This window comes from Stenella coeruleoalba (assembly GCF_951394435.1).
Source record: "Stenella coeruleoalba genome assembly, chromosome: 13".
Taxonomy (NCBI): Eukaryota; Metazoa; Chordata; class Mammalia; order Artiodactyla; family Delphinidae; genus Stenella; species Stenella coeruleoalba.
Genome location: NC_137159.1, coordinates 36,968,714 through 36,983,906, shown reverse-complemented (window position 1 = coordinate 36,983,906; position 15,193 = coordinate 36,968,714). Strand labels below are relative to the sequence as shown.

At 37.7% G+C, this 15,193-nt stretch overlaps 1 protein-coding gene across 8 annotated transcripts in view; it reads right to left on the bottom strand.

Moving 5' to 3' along the window:
- Positions 1 to 15,157, bottom strand: part of WDPCP (WD repeat containing planar cell polarity effector) — a 270,466-nt gene extending 255,309 nt beyond the window's left edge. For 5 of the 8 annotated variants that reach the window (XR_013830956.1, XR_013830957.1, XM_079940325.1 and 2 more), the window contains exon 1: positions 14,604 to 15,157. The gene's annotated coding sequence lies outside the window, so the exon portion shown is untranslated. The remainder of the gene's footprint in view (positions 1 to 14,603) is intronic. The other 3 variants (XM_079940323.1, XM_079940322.1, XM_079940324.1) reach the window with 3 other exon arrangements.
- Between the last annotated feature and the right edge of the window lie 36 nt (positions 15,158 to 15,193).

Genomic DNA, 15,193 nt, shown 5'->3' with positions numbered 1-15,193 from the left:
AAATACAAAAACTACAGCAAAAAATAGCAAACCCTGCGGAATGCAGACAATCTGATTTCCAGAGTTACATTATTAGATTCAAATGTCCAGCGTTCAAAAAAAAGTCACAAGGCATACAACGAAAAAGTATGGCCCATTCAAAGCAAAAAAAGATAAATCAAGAGAAACCATCCTTGAAAGATGTAATGGTAGATATACTAGGCGACTTTAAAACAACTGTCTTAAACATGTTCAAAGAACAAAAATGTAGACAAAGACAAGAAAACAATGTGTGAACAAAATGGAAATATCAATAAAGAGACAGACAACCTGAAATAAACCAAAAAGAAGTTATGATGCTGAAAAGTACAATAACAGCAAGGAAAAATTCACTAGGTGGATTCAAAGGCAGACCTGAGCAGGCAGGCAGAAGAAGTTCTAGCCAGAGCAATTAGGTATGAAAAAGAAATAAAAGCCATCCAAATTAGAAAGGAAGCAATAAGATGATCTGTTTGCAAATATGATCGTATATGGAGAAAACCCTAAAGACTCCACAAAAGAAAACTGTCAGAACTAGTAAATGAATTCAGCAAAGTAGCAGGATACGAAGTCAACAGACAAAAATTAGTTGCACTTCTATCCATCAAAATTGAAGAATCTGAAAAGGAAATTACAAAATCAATTCCATTTACAATAGCATCAAAAAGAATAAAATACTTAGGAATTAACCAAGAAAGTGAAAGACATGTTCAATGAAAAAACAATGCTGAAAGAAATGAAAGAAGACAGATAAATGGAAACACATCTCATGGTCATGGATTGGAAGATTTAATATAGTTAAAATGTCAATACTACCCAAAGCAATCTACAGATTCAACACAATCCCTATCAAAATCCCAACAACATATATTGCAGAAATAGAAAAACTCATCTTAAAATTTAAATGGAGAGACTTCCTGGTGGCGCAATGGTTAAAAATCCCTCTGCCAGTGCAGGGGGCATGGGTTTGATCCCTGGTCCAGGAAGATCCCACATGCTGCGGAGCAATTAAGCCCAGGCGCCACAACTACTGAGCCTGCGCTCTAGAGCCCATGCTTGCAACAAAAGAAGCTACCGCAATGAGAAGCCCGCGCACCGCAACAAAGAGTAGCCCCCGCTCGTCACAACTAGAGAAAGCCCGCACACAGCAATGAAGGCCCAATGCAGCCAATAAATGGATAGATAAATAAATAAAATTAATAAAAAATAATAAAATAAACAGTTTGAAAAAAATTTAAATGGCATCTCTAGGGACCCCAAATAGCCAAAATAATTGAAAAAAAAAGAAAAGAACAAAACTGGAGGGCTCATAGTTCTTAATATCAAAACTTATTACGAAAGTCGAGTAATTCCAACACTGCAATACTGGCATAAAGACAGCTAAATAGACCAATGGAATAGAACCCAAATCCCAGAAATAAACCCTTACGTATATGGTCATATTTTTGACAAGTGTGCCAAGACCATTCAGTGGGAAAAAGGACAGTCTTTCCAACAAGCGGTGCTGGGAAAACATGATATCCACGTGCAGAAGAATGAAATTGGACCCTTACATAAAACCATATATTAAAAACTCCAAATGGATCAAGGACCTAAATCTAAGACCCAAAACAATAAAACTCTTAGAAAAAATGTAGGACAAAAGCTTCATGACATTGGATTTGGCAATGATTTCTTGGATATGACACTAATGGCACAGGTAACAAAAGAAAAAATAGACAAATTGAAATTCATGAAGTTTTAAAATCTTGTGCATCAAAGGACACTATCCTTAGTAAAACAATGCATTACTTAAAAAGTCATGCATTAATACAAGATCCACTCAATGTACAGGATAGGCCTATAGATTTTAATGTAACAGAATAGGAAATATTCAATGATATTGTTTCAGGTTACATTTTGCAAATAACCTTTGAGAAACTACCACTAGTGTAGCTTTGATTTAGTATCAAAGATTAATATTATCTGAAACACAATTATCTGAAACAGTTATTTAAAATTCTACTCCTTAAAAAAACAAAAAAGCTCACTATCCAGAGATCCACTGAATAAAAACGCAGCTCACACCATTGGAGAAAATATTCTCAAATCATATATCCGGTAAGGGATTAAGATACAGAATATATAGAGAACTTCTAGAACTCAACATCAAAAAACCAAACCACCGGATTCAAAAATGGGCAAAGGACTTTAGTAGATATTTCTCTAAAGAAGATATATGTGGCCAACAAGCACATGAAAAGATGTTCAAATCACTAATCATTCAGGAAATGCTAATCAAAACTTCAAGGAGGGGCTTCCCTGGTGGCGCAGCGGTTGGGAGTCCGCCTGCCGATGCAGGGGACATGGGTTCGTGACCCAGTCTGGGAAGATCCCACGTGCCGCGGAGCGGCTGGGCCCGTGAGCCATGGCCGCTGAGCCTGCACGTCCGGAGCCTGTGCTCCGCAACGGGCGAGGCCACAGCAGCGAGAGGCCCTTGTACCGCAAAAAAATAAAATAAAATAAAATAAAATAAAACTTCAAGGAGATACCACTCCATACCCATTAGAATGGCTACTACAAAATAAATAAATAATAACAAAATAACAAGTGTTGACAAGGATATTAAAAAATCGGAACCATGTGCAATGTTGGTGGGAATGTAAAAATGGTGCAGCTGTTAACAGAAAGCAATATGGCAGTTCCTCAAAAAATTAAAAATAGAGTTACCATATGATCCAGGAACTCCACTTCTGGGCATATACCTAAAAGACTTGAAAGCTGGGTCTCAAAGGGATATTTGTACACCCATGTTCATAGCAGCATTATTTGCAACAGCTGAAACTGGGAAGTAACCCAAGTGTCCATATACTGATGAATGGATAAGCAAAATGTGGCATATGGCATATACATACAATGGAATATTATTCTGCCTTAAAAACGTTAATTCTGCAGTATGTTACAACGTGGTTGAAACTTGAGGATATTATGCTGAATGAAATAAACCAGTCTCAAAAAGACAAACACTGTATGATTCCACTTACATGAGTATTTAGTCAAAATCATAAAGACAGAAATTGTAATGGTGGTTGCCAGGGACTGGGGGGAAGGGAGAATGCTGAGTTATTTAATAGGTATAGAGTTTCAGTTTTACAAGATGAAAATTGTTATGGGGATGATGGTGATGACTGCACAACAATATGATGATATTTAATACCACTGAACTGTGCACTTGAAAATGGTTAAGATAGTAAATTTTATGTTATGTGTACCTTACCACAGTAAAAAAATATATATATATATTTGTAATAATTTGGTCTCTGACTTATTTCATGTCTTAATCTTGCTTCTTAAATGATGCTGTTTTTAATTACACTATTATCTAACATGCTGTTTATTAATTACATGGATGCTATGTAAAGCACATATTTCTAAATGAGCAGATACCTAAACCAACAGTAAGGGCACATCAGATTACTCTCCAAATATTACTTTGCTAGTTTCAATGAAAGGGAATCAGATTACAAAATTGTTACATAAAAAAGTCTTAAAGCTTAATTGTATTTCATTAAAGAAAACATCAAAATGAATGATTTTTAACTAGATGCATACCAACTTTATATACGCTATAGATAAAATTAACAGGAGGTTAAATAATTTCATACTATAAAAGTATAAAATCCTGTAAGCTCCAAAACACCAGCAGTGTAAAGAGCCAACATTCAATTTTAGGGATTTGAAACTGAACGCTCCTTTAATAGCTCTGTTGGAAGTTGTTAGAATGGTATTTCAAGTATTTTCTGTAATTTGAATTAAACATTACCTTAAAAATGCTGAGCTGGGGAAAAAATGTTAAGAACATCTCCAAATCTAGCATAACAGTTCAATGCTCTATTGTTTGTTGCCTTAACAAAATGAATGTTTACAACGAATTCAGAAACCACCTGGAGATTCAAACTGACGATGAAATTGCAATGACAAATCGTGCCACTAGACATCAGTTTTAACCAGAGATGCTTCTCCCTGAAGGCAGAGAAGACAGACAACCTTATTATTAGTATAACTGGAAACGTGCTGACACTCCCACCTGACCAAAAATCCTCTCTTCCAACGTATTATATTACCTGTGAAGTGTAGCTTATAAACTAATCAATACCGATGCATTCCTTCATCTGATTAACAAGGGGAATTCACTCTAAAGAGAACAAGGCCTGTGAAATACCAAACAGGCAACTTTGATTGTGTGCATCTGGGAGTGGGGATGTGGGCATCTTTGTAGCCTTCCTGGAGTATGGGAATGTCCTATCCTGCTATAAGACTGCAGTGAGAATTCTGGTTTTGAAAGCTCTTCCTTCTAAAATTCTCTGTAAATCAAGAACAGAAATCATGAGATTTTTAAGAACAACAACAGGGAAAAACCTTTTTATCTTAGCAGTGAGAAGAATTCATTTAGCAGAATCACAGAAATTTTAAATAAGTGTTCAAGGTGAAAGGTAAGACTCCAAGAAATCAGATTTTGGGAATAATGCACACCTACTCTATATAAGAAAAGGAGATGATGTTTTGCTCCTCAGAAGGAGAGGGAGGAAATGGGGAGAGCCAGAGGGAGCATGCTGTGTACTATCCCATTAGATCCATCCAGGCACTCTATGCCCAATGCTGAGTAAGGAATTTAATGCAAGCCATATTTTTTTTTCAGTAAACTGCATAATGAAATAATTATGGTCAAGCCTGATCTCAGAAAAGGTTATTTTCTACTTTCTATTAACAAATGTAAAATTATCTGCTATTTGCCATACCAACTCACTTTTTTTTGAATTTTATTTTATTTTTTTATACAGCAGGTTATTAGTTATCAATTTTATACATATTGATGTATAAATGTCAATCCCAATCTCCCAATTCATCCCACCACCACCACCACCCATCCCCCCCACTTTCCCCCCTTGGTGTCCATACGTTTGTTCTCTACATCTGTGCCAACTCACTTTTAGCAAATCACTTTCTTCCTTCATTAAATACATAGGAAAAGTTTGTGAACTGTAAGAAGTTTACTGAAGGAATACCATTCCTTTAATCATACTCCTTACTTCATAAATCACTTATCGTTTTAAGCCCACTTTATATCACTTTATTATAAATGAAGTAATGAGAAATAGCATTATCATGATTTTCATGATATTTTAAACATTTATATTTTATTATCACTGCATCATTTTAATTTTGACTTTGTTTTAGTAAACTCTCTTTCAAATGCATTCCATAATTTATTTCTAAGTTTTTTTAATAATATTCTTCAAAATCGAATGTTACTACATTAATTTAATTTAAAAATGAAGTCATACTTTTTCTGAAAACTAAGTCAACCTTATTTGACTGACTGGTTTCACAATTAGGTTATATGGCAGTATTTTATCCAAAACTGAAAATTCAATCAGCAAATAAGCCACCTCAAGATGTTGAGAAAAACATATTTAAAGCAGGTGAAAAGATAAAAGCATTTGATTTAAAATACTGTTTTAGGAAGAGGATACTGAAATAATATTTCAATTTTTCCTAACACTTTCAGAACATATTGAATTAATTAAGGTAACTCTAAATGAGAGAGGCAAAATGTTAATAAAGCTTTAAAAGACTAACAGGTAGTAAATCCTTTTGCAAGTCAGGTGGTTTTCAATTGTTTGCTTTCAGCCATTGAATAACAGCCTGAATGAGTTAACCGGTTAATACATCATTGAAAACAAGTTCTGATAACAGGCTACCATGTGATTTTGTTTTGCAAATGACATGGAAGAAGTCCAAAGAACTCCCACCTTCTTATTTATGTGAATATGCTTTCTAAGCACATACATCTATAACTCTGGAAAATACAAATTAATTTGAAACTCAATCCAGTCTCATTCTAATACTCATCCACATATATATAAACTAATCAGAGCAGAAAAAGTCCCATCCATTAACAGATACATTTCCATTAAAATTTTACTTTTAATATTTAATAATTATCTAAAATTTAAAACATTTGTTTTGATAAACTGTATGCTACTAAGAATTGTAATGGGCTTCCCTGGTGGTGCAGTGGTTGAGAGTCCGCCTGCCAATGCAGGGGACACGGGTTCGTGCCCTGGTCCGGGAAGATCCCACATGCCGCGGAGCGGCTGGGCCCGTGAGCCATGGCCGCTGAGCCTGCGCGTCCGGAGCCTGTGCTTGGCAACGGGAGAGGCCACGGCAGTGAGAGGCCCGCGTACCGCAAAAAAAAAAAAAAAAAAAAAAAAAGAATTGTAATGATAAAGTTTATTACACTTAAAGCCATAAGTGGCAGATTGAAAAAAACAAAAAATTAGTTTCAATTTATATTTTTGATAAAGAAGTATGATGACACTGGGATCATGAAAAGACATTTTAGCATTAAAATATAATAAAGATAAAATCATGTCAGGAGAGTGTACTGGAAGTTTGACATTAAGGATGTATAGAAACCTCAACTTTTGACTGTCAAAGAGAGAGCTACCTATTTTTTAAATAGATGATGGCAATTAATATTTAGATTACACTGTATATTTTTTGAAGAATGATATAACAGTTCTGGTTAAAAATTCAATATTTATAATACATTGGAAATTACAACCTTTACAACTGTGTAAACATGATATATTTTAGATGTTAATTTTTAAATAGGTGACGGAATATGTAGGGTTTTTTTTTAATATTAGTAAGATCTTAGTTTTCTAAACATGCAAGAAGACCTCAGACAAGTCACAACCTTTGAAACTGAGTTTCCTAAACTGTAAAATGAGGATAATATCTACTCATTCTACCTCAGGATTAAATTATGTATGTAATATTATGAATGTTCACTACATATATGTATATGCATACATATATATGCTTTCAGTTAAATGTAAAACAATATGATTAAATTTATGAGGGCCTAGAAAAATAACACCTCCCTTAATTTTGAGTACTTCTTATATGAACTAGACAGACCAAGGAAGACATCACATGACAAATCCCAGCTGTAAGTCATGAAAACTTGATTCATTTCCAGGGGCTATATATTAAATTGAACATATAAGTAACTAAATTCTTTATGTGCCACAATTCTTTCAAATTAAACTTGATCAAATATGGGTGGGTATTACAAAACTAGACTTGGGAACTAAGGCACTGAAATGTTCAACTAAAAAGGAGCAAAGTCCTTAGATTTAGAAGTAATGCTGTAGAGGGCCATCCTTATCCAGTCAATCCCAACTTTTGGGGACCGTCTGCAACTTCCTATCTTTACAATGAACACTTTGCAACATAAATTCTAAGGCCTGCAGAAAGGTTATGAAACTAATAAGAGTAATATATGCCCATTCTCTGGGCCTCCATCTACAGTTCTCATTTGTTCCATTTAGATGGAGCCAACCATATTCCCCAGGCAAACCAATCATACTAGACTATAAATATATATTAGAACAAAAGATAATTTTAAATATACATTTTATAATCTAAACTGTTCTTAATTCTATCTATAGCCTAAGCCTGATAATTTTGCTAAATGATTTGATGAACAAGTTAATAATAAGCTATTTACCAAAAAATTGATAATATATAAATTTTTATTAAAGTGTCAAATTACATCTGGGAAATTTCTGATATGTTCAGTATTTCACAACTTCTTCCAATCATTTTCCAATATAATTTGCGTTTACAAAATTTCTGTTTAGCTAGAAAAGTTTGAAACTGCTTAGGTTCATTAAGCCAAGATTAGTCTTCCAACTCCACAATGGCAATTTTAAAGGCATTCTGCTCATTCCCATTGTGAGGAAGATATGTTGTGTTCCATGAGGCATTTACAGATGTATAAGACACAGTCTCTGAACTCAAGGAAATTTCAGTCTAATAACTGATACAGAAAAGTTGAAAGTAATGTACAGTGAACACCACAAAAATTCTACAATTAACATTTTACTATATGGTATTTTCTCACATTACTGTATTTGCTTTATCTATATTTTGATTTTTTATGGGCTAACTATTCATCCTTCTATACATCATTAATCCATCTTATATTTTTAATGCATTTCAAAGAAAGTTGCAGGCATAAGTATGTTTCACCCCTAAATACTATCATTAACTAGAGTTTAATAATTTTTAGAGATGTTTTTAGAGAAAATTCACAAATATGAAATGCACAAATCTTATAACATTTGCAGATTTTTACAAAAGCTTATACCTCTGTAATGCAAACTCCTATCAAGATATACACCATTACTGTCAGCCAAAAAGTTCTTCCATGCTCGTTCCCAGTCAATCCCCACCCCAACTCCCACCCCCGGAGCACTGGCTCCGCAACCCCCGGGCAGAGGACCGGTACTGGTCCACTGCCTGTTAGGAACTGGGCCACACAGCAGGAGGTGAGCGGCAGGCGAGCAAGCGAAGCTTCATCTGCCTCTCCCCATCACTCGCATTACCACGTGAACCATACTATGCCCACCCCCGTCCGTGGAAAAATTGTCCACCAAACCAGTCCCTGGTGCCAAAAAGATTGGGGACCGCTGCTCTAGAAGGAACCACTGTTAGTGATTTTTTTTTTTCCCACCACAGATTAGTTTTGTAGGTAACTTTTAAATTCAAAATTTAAAACAAAGAGCCGTGAATTCCCTGGTGGCGCAGTGGTTAAGAATCCGCCTGCCAACTGAGGGGACACGGGTTCGAGCCCTGGTCCAGGAAGATCCCACATGCCACGGGGCAACAAAGCCCGTGCGCCATAACTACTGAGCCTGCGCTTTATAGCCCGTGAACCACAACTACTGAGCCTGTGCACCTAGAGCCCATGCTCTGCAACAAATAGAAGCCATCGTAATGAGAAGCCCACGAACCGCGACGAAGAGTAGCCCCCGCTCACCGCAACTAGAGAAAACCCGCGCACAGCAACGAAGACCCAACGCAGACATAAATAAATGTAACAATTTTTTAAAATCCATCTTTAAAAAAAACAAAAACAAAGCGATCAGGCTGAAGAATCAAAAAAGAATTCATGTGGATCGATAGGTGTGCAGATACACGATAAAGTAAATAAAGCAAAATGTTTAACAATTACAGAAATTAGGCGCTAGGTACTATATAGGTGTGCCAGTTATCAATTTACTATCTCTCAGCATTAAATCTACCTTTATTTGCCCTGCTTTATGACAATGGAACTAGACCCTCTAAACACTTCTTCACCAGCTTTAGAGAGGGCCCTATCAGGTCACTACAGCAGCAGAGGAACACTTCCCTTCTGGATTCCAGTTCTCTATTATTATTAATTAGTGTGAAGGCCCAAGAACACTGATGAGGAGAAAGGTCCAGCTGTGGCCTCAGGCCCTGTGGCCATGGTAGGTATGCCCTTTTTGAAGAGGCCTGCATCCAAGCTTTGGGAAGAAGGGCTCTCTCCCAGTCTTTCTTCCTCATCCTAGTATCAATAGTAGGTGCTGCTCTTCCACAACTGCTACTTCTGGGACCCTTAGACACAGAGCTCTTTTACCTCTTCTAATAGCTAACCACCCCTCCTTGTTCTAGTTAACAATTCATCATATTAAATTTGCAAATAACCTGTATAGTTGTCTCTCCTGACTGAACTCAGACTACTCTCAAGGATATTTACTGTACAGCTTGTCTGTATGTTTGACAATGTTGGGGGAGGGAGGAAACAGGGAGATGTATTTTAAAAGATTGGCAGAATGTTGATAATTGTTGAAGCTGGATGATGGACTGAGAAAATTATACTGTCTCTTCATTTTGTTTATGTTTGTAATTTTTTGTAATAGTTTTTAAAAGTGGAGGGCGGGGAAGAAAGGCTTCATATAGGCCAAAGCATTTGGAGAGAGCCTGGTGGAATAGATTTTGACAGGCATAAATGGAGGCTGAGGTTCCAGGTGAGAAAAAGCACACAGTGAAAATGGCAGAATACTGAAGGACATATTTGAACAATAGCAAGTAAGCTGGCTAAAGTAAAGGTGTATAATGCAAATGAATGTTTGCTGAGATTTTTTTTTCCTCCCCTTTAACCTTCATTTCAAGGTGTTAGTTCTTCATACTCAATTGCTTTTTTTCCCCCTACTCTCCTGTCCCTACCCCATACTTCTACTTACTATCCAAAGTCTAGCTCTTACCCATTCTTCCCCACCTCTTATTAATAATAAATTGATCCATTTCAGAGTCTTTTCATATATCTTAATTTTTTTAAACAGTGGGCATAATTATATCTGTCTTGGGACACATTTAGGCGAAAATATAGGTATGTTTGTGCTCATATAGCAGTATTTTTTACATGTAAAGCCATTAGCAGTGAAATGAGACAAGTTTTCCTAATCTCTAGTTAGTAGGGGATAAGAGAAAACATTAATTGATTTACTATTATTTAATAACTCGTGACTTTTTATAATCACAAAATACACCTATACACACAAGAATGAGTAGGTGTGTGTCAACACATTATCTCCGGGAAGGGGTTGGTAATATTCTTTGTTAAGCTGAGTAGTGAACTGACCAAATAATAAAATTAATACCCATTATTTTCTCCACCCACCAATACATTTAAAGCACCCTTAGGCTATTCTCCAGTGACAACTCTCTCTGTCCTTCCTTACGAATGACAAAAATCATAAAATTTGACTTACGAAAAACATTTTTGTTTAATTCAAACTGAAAATATTATGAAGTATAAAAGCAGCTAGAAATTTAAGAACTCATAATACAGATAATATCAGAGAGAGCACATATATCCAAATAAAACATATATTATGATGATTCATAAAAAGCGCGTATGAATATGGACCTGTTGCACACATTAAAATATATAGACACCCCAGCTGAGCTCCTTTCTCTCCTAACCCCCATTATTGGTAGGGTCTGAACCTACCATTCTATTTCAAGCTTCAACAAGTGGCACATGCTCTTCCACCTATTTAGAGTGTGGCGGGACATAGGTATTCCAGAACAGTAGAGAGCAGAAGACAAATGTTGTTCGGTGTCACGCAGGCGATGACTATGCTTTCCTATGCCCTCCTGAGGATGCAGTGCTGCGGATGCTAAGTTTCATTCAAGATCTAGGACAATACATTGTTTGTAAACTTTGCACACCAAAACTGTCAATGTGAGTTCGTCCAGAATAAATCAGCAATGGTTAAGACAAGAATTGGGTTTCTTTCCTGCCTCGCACAGGATTCTTCCTGTGTAGTCAGTATCACAGACAGCAATGAACTCCATAGGGTACCCATGGGCAAAAGAAATGCCTCCACAAAGATATGCAGCAGCTGCTCCTGCTCTAGATGATGCAACGCACTCAATAAGGTACCAGGGGCAAAAGAAATGCCTCCCCAAAGATATGCCGCAGCTGCTCCTGCTCTAGATGATGCAATGCACTCAATAAGGTACCAGGGGCAAAAGAACTGCCTCCACAAAGATATGCCGCAGCTGCTCCTGCTCTAGATGATGCAATGCACTCAATAAGGTACCAGGGGCAAAAGATGCCTCCACAAAGATATGCTGCAGCTGCTCCTGCTCTAGATGACGCCTTGCTTCCACTAAGTTCTGGCAGCCATGCAACAGAACTTTCTGCGATAATGAAAATGTTTGCTAGTCTATCACATGTGGCTATTGAGCACTTGAAATGTAGCCAGTGTGACTGAGAAACTGTATTTTTAAATTAATTTTTATTGACATAGAGTTGACATATGTTAGTTTCAGGTATACTACAAAGTGATTTGATATTTGCATACATTATGAAGTGGTCATCATAATGAGTCTAGTAACCATCTGTCTCCACACAAAGGTATTACAATATTATTGACCATATTCCTAATGTTGTATATTACATCCCCATGGCTTATTTATTACATAACTGTAGGTCTGTACATCTTAATCCCTTACACCTATTTCATCCACTCCTCTATCCCTTCCCTTCTGGCAACCACCTGTTTGTTCTCTGTTATCTATAAGTCTGTTTTGTTTCATTTGTTTTGCTTTTTACATTCTATACATAATTGAGAGCATGTGGTATTTGTCTTTCTCTGACTTACTGCACTTAGCATAATACTCTCTAGATCTATCCATGTTGACAAAAATGGCAAGATTTCTTTTTTTTTATGTCTGAGTAATATCCATATACCACATCTTCCTTACCCATTAGTCTATCAGTGGTATTTAGGTTGCTTTTATATGTTGGCTATTGTAAATAATGCTGCAATGAACACTGGAGGTGTTTTTGAATTGGTTTTTCTGTTTTCTTTGGGTTAATGCCCATAGGTGAAATTGCTAGATCATATGGCAGTTCTATTTTTAATTTTTTAAAGAAACTCCATACTGTTTTCCATAGTGGCTGCACCAATTTACAATCTCACCAACAGTGCTTAGCAATATTTTTTGGTTAAGCCTCCTCATGCAAGGGAAACAAAAACAAACAAATGAGACTACCACAACTAAAAAGCTTTTGCACAGCAAAGGAAACCATCAACAACACAAAAAGGAAGCTTACTAAATGGAGAAGATATTTGTAAATAATATATCCAATAAGGGGTTAATATCCAAAGTATATAAAGAACTCTTATAACTCATCATCAAAAAAACAAACCCAAACAACTCAATTACAAAATGGACAGAGGACCTGAATTGAAATTTTTCCAAGGAAGATGTACAGATGGCCAAAAGACACACGAAAAGATGCTCAATATCACTAATCATCAAGGAAACGCAAATCAAAATCACAAGGAGACACCACTCCCTCACATCTGTACAAATGGCTGTTACCAAGAAGACAACAAATAACAAGTGTTGGTGAGGATGTAGAGAAAAGGGAACCCTTGTGTGCTAATTTTATTTAATTTTTATTAATTTAAATGTAACAGCCACATGACAATGCAATTCCAAAGCCTTAGTTTTAAAAAAAAGCAGGGACTTAACACATGTATGTTTGCAAATTGTTGAATGTCAACCCAAAACACTACCTGCAACACTGCAAAGTGGTTCTACCTCCTCCTACCCTAGCTGCCTGGCAGGAACATCCATTTGTCCTCATTCAGACAGCACCTCCTTTGTGAAACTGTGGCAGCCCAGAGTTACTAACTTGTTACCTAACTATTACTAACCAGGTCACACCATGTTGTCATTATGGGTTTACATATCTGTGTTCCCTGCTAAACTGGGGCTCTAAAAAGGCAGCAGTTGTGTATTATTAACTTCTGAATCCCCAGAGCCTAGCAGAATGCCACATCCTAAAATCCTTGCTCTATTATCACACCAGTCTTCATTTAACCAATCCATGCTCTTCAATTTATCACACCAGTCTTCATTTAACCAATTTATCACACCAGTCTTCATTTAACCAATCCATACTCTTCACTACTCTACCATCTGAAATCTCATAATCCCACCATCCATAATGAACATCTTAGAACTGGAGAAATTACAGGTCATATTATCTGTACCAACAGGTGTGGTGTTTTACTTCTACATACAATTGCTCAGTAGAAAACACTGTAAAATAGTGGAAACGATGCATATTAGAAACTCAAGTTTTCTAAGAGAAATAACGAGAAAGTAGTTAGACACAGGAGTTTGGAATTCAGGACGAGACACAAATTTGGGAGTTTTTGACATAGAAGTGGCATTTTGAAACTATGCAACTCATGAATTAAATCACTAAGGGATTAAGTGTAGACAGAAGAATACAGGCACTCCAAGGTTAAAAGGTCAGAAGTGAAAAAGAACTTGCAAAGAACACTGAGAAGGGGCAACCAGTGACATACAGGAAAACCAGGAAATATGCTGTCTGAGAGCCACGTGAATAGTTATTCAAGGAGGAGAGAGTCATTAAGCTATGATAAATGCTATTGATAGATCAAGTTAGAAAGTAAGGTTCCATTTCTTTCACACAATAGCAAACCCTCCAAAACTGAAGAGAAAAACTGAAAGATACCACTTGGCATTCAATCACCAGTGTAACCAGAAGTTACACCAGTGTTTTCTAATATAGATATTTCTTTCATTTCCTTACACATATGCTATTCCAGATCATCACATCTTCCTCTTAACATCCACATGAAACAAGGTTTCAGAGAGCACAATTTTCCTGGGCAGCACTAATTTTAAACGAAAACCTCGTTAAGTTATTTTACCAGCTGAGACTGACTGAAATAACGAGTGTCTCCCATTCAGCTGCCACGCTTTCCTTAGAAATGCAGGTTTGGCATAATTTAAAGGTCAAGATGGTTTAAAGAGCATTCCGTTTCCAAAAAAGAACGGACAAAAGTGTCAACATTCACGGAAAACTTAGAGAAAAAGTTAGACTGTGAACTCCAGGAAGGGAGGGGCTCATTTCCCACAAAGCTGGAGCTCAATATTTTTCACTTAACTTGAAAATAGCTGTATCTTACTGCGGGGAGGTGGCGTGAACTTCAGGGCACTACGCCATCCAGAACACTTTTGCCCGAACACTATGCACGCAGAGAGGGACCGGCGAGCTCGCGGGCATCCGCGCAGAAGATCAGCACCTGGGTCGATAAACGCAACGCGGGACGGCGCACAACCGCACACCGGACCCTAAGGTTGAAAGACCCTAGCCTCGGGCGGGGACTCACCTGCCTCCGGAGTGGGGAAGATGTGCTGCCCCCGGCCGTCTCTGAGGGTGCGTCCCTGCAAACCCCTCACCGCGTCACTGGACACTACCGAGGCGGTGAAGAAGGACCCGTGAGGACGCTGCGCGTTCGCTCGGTCGCCTAGGTGTCTGAGCTGCAGCGCCACGGACCCCTCAGGTACTCCTCAGCGGCCCGTGCGTGCGCGCGCTCTCCCACCTCGTCGCTTAGCAACCTGCGAAGCCGTCCAGTCTTCTCTACACTTCAATTCCTCCCGCCCCCGCAGACTGTGAATAGTTTTAAAAAAGATTTTGTTTCCGGGTCGAACCGGCTTTACGCAGCGGAAGGTCTCTTTACCTCCCACGTTTACCCTTGAGGGGAGGATAAAGTCTTAGCAGCTTACGGGAGAGCGCTGGAGCTAAGGGCTCTGTCTCTCCACCCTCGAGTTACACTCGCCTCCCCTCTCGCCAATTGCTAGGCGCCATCCGGCAGGTCCTTTTTTCTTGAGCCCAAATCCTCCGCTCGTCGCCGTCCTCCAATCACAGCGGCCCGCCCTCGGGAACTACTTTGCAATCGGCGAAGAGCGCAAGGAGCAG